At 39.0% G+C, this 2,593-nt stretch overlaps 1 pseudogene; it reads left to right on the top strand.

Moving 5' to 3' along the window:
• The first annotated feature begins 417 nt into the window (after positions 1-417).
• Positions 418-1,755, top strand: LOC103240373 (large ribosomal subunit protein eL15-like; annotated as a pseudogene).
• Positions 1,756-2,593: the final 838 nt, after the last annotated feature.

Below are 2,593 nucleotides of genomic sequence, written 5' to 3'. Positions count from 1 at the left end.
ATCTGCTTCCTAAATATATTTACTCACAAAAGTTCCTCCTTTGGTTACAGATATTTTATTAGATTTGTGTTCGAGGAGTGGGTGAAAAGAAGGGGAGTGGTGGCAGGAAAGAAGGAAAGAGTATGGTTAGGTTGTGCCCAGGATCCATGAATCCTAAATGGACTGCATCCAAAATGAATTACTTCAGGGGCTTCTGCAGCTGCTTGTAAATACAGGTAGTTAAAGAAGTAGCCTGATATGGCAAAAAAAGGATTTGGAATCAGAATGCCTTTATTGAAGTCCTAGCTTCTCTATGGAAAGTGGGATGACTGTAGTCAAGTCATTTGACTTCTTTCTGCTGTGGTTTCCACATTTCAAAAAATGAGAATAATAATACTACCTGCCCTGCCAATTTCAAAAAGAGCTGTTTGAAATATTAATTAAGATTCTGGACATGCCTTTCCATCTGGTGGCAACCATCAGGTAAGCCAAGATGGGTGCATACAAGTACATCCAGGAGCTATGGAGAAAGAAGCAGTCTGATGTCATGCACTTTCTTCTGAGGGTCCACTGCTGGTAGTACCACCAGCTCTCTGCTTTCCACAGGACTCCCTGCCCCACCTGGCCTGATAAAGCGTGCCGACTGGGCTACAAGGCCAAGCAAGATTAAGTTATATATAGGATTCGTGTTCACCGTGGTGGCTGAAAACGTCCAGTTCCTAAGAGTGTAACTTATGGTAAGCCTGTCCATCATGATGTTAACCAGCTAAAGTTTGCTGGAAGCCTTCAGTCCTTTGTAGAGGAGTGAGCTGGACACCACTTTGGGGCTCTAAGAATCCTGAATTCTTACTGAGCTGGTGAAGATTCCACATACAAATTTTTTGAGGTTATCCTCATCCATCCATTCCATAAAGCTATCAGAAGAAATCCTGACACCCAATGGATCAAACCAGTCCACAAGCACAGGGAGATGCGTGGGCTGACATCTGCAGGCTGAAAGAGCTGGGGCCTTGGAAAGGGCCGTAAGCTCCACCACACTATTGGTGGTTCTCGCCGGGCAGCTTGGAGAAGGCCCAATACTCTCTAGCTCTGCCGTTTCTGTGAATACAAGTAAAGTTTGTACAATTCGTACCTAATAAACAATTTAGAACAGTAAAAAAAAAAAAAAAAAAGAAAAGAAAAGATTCTGGATATGAAACACTTTGTAAATCTTAAGGGACCATTTAGGTTGGTGATGATCCCCTTCCTGTTGTAATTAGCACTGAATAGTTATAAACTAAAGGCAAACTATTCCTAAAGGGTGAATTTGCCACTTGAGGTGATGATTTCTTTCCTGTAAAATTTCTTGCATTTTATTTTTTAATGTTTCAAACTAAATTAATAGTGTGAAATGAAACCTGGAAATATTTTATATTTTAAATTAATAATCATTTCTAATTTCATACCATGAATATTGAAAAACAGTGTTTATATCCTCAGAAAAAAAAAAAATCTACAGATTATAACCACAGAGAAGGCAAACTGGTTTTTCCTATGATCCTCAGTACATGCTACCCGGAGGCACAGCTGTAAAAATTTGTAGATCTATCTGAGGATCCAAAGTAAACTTCTAAATATACAGAACTCCATGCAAGAAAATGATCCTTTATTTTAAAGTAAAATTTGAGTTTAAAAATAGAAGTGTTTTTTAATAAGTTCTGTGCTGAGATAAACAGGTCTGCCCTCTCTCCACCTCTCCCCATTATAATTATATTCGTTCCCCCCAAAATCACATGAGATTTCTTTCTTGCTTAACATTACTTCTTTCTGCCTCATCCTGGCTTATTCTCGCTTCCTCTGGGTCTGTTGCTCCCAGGTGACATGTAGAGCTTTGAGGTAATAAGCAATATTTAACTATCCTTTCTTAAGGAAGATTCTGGATATTCCTTGATTCCCTTTCCTCACTTTCAATATCTCCTGTACCTCCTGTTTCTTTCTTTCCAAAAATGTATTATTATTATATAATATACATAATGTAATGTGACCCAATAATGCAAAGAGTTATTATTACTAGGAATAACTAAATATTTTGTCAATTTAAAATTACTCTTTAACTAATAGTAGAAAGAAATCCTTGAAAGATATTATCCTACTAAGGAAACAGCACGTTGAAATGATTCTCTTGGATATATAACAAGCTTGCAATGCAAAACAATTAAGCTCATAAAAATACAGTCCCTTGGCTTGCCTAGCATCTTACCTGTCCTGCCAAAGAAAAGAAAATGTGCTTCTCAAATCAAAGTATTCCAGTTGGTTGTTCTTCTTAATCAAATCACTGGCATAACTGCCAAATCCATTCCCTGGGGCGGCATGCCACACACTCCTAATAGAACCAAAACACTAGGCATGTTAAAAGGTGAAACCAAGAAAGAGCAGGGAACTGGACAAGTCCAGTGTTCCCCTAAGCCCAGGGGAAACAGGGCCCCTGCTGAGATCACCCACATTTCAGCCCTATGATCCTCTGTGGGGGATGTTAGACTTTCAGAGAGGTATTTGTGTTTTCTTTTTGTTTGTTTGCTTCCTTTTTTGAGACAGAATTTCGCTCTTATCACCCAGGCTGGAGTGCAATGGCTCA

This window comes from Chlorocebus sabaeus, chromosome 13, assembly GCF_047675955.1.
Source record: "Chlorocebus sabaeus isolate Y175 chromosome 13, mChlSab1.0.hap1, whole genome shotgun sequence".
Classification (NCBI taxonomy): Eukaryota; Metazoa; Chordata; class Mammalia; order Primates; family Cercopithecidae; genus Chlorocebus; species Chlorocebus sabaeus.
The sequence above is the reverse complement of the archived record's forward strand: the minus strand, read 5'-3'. Positions and strand labels throughout refer to the sequence as shown.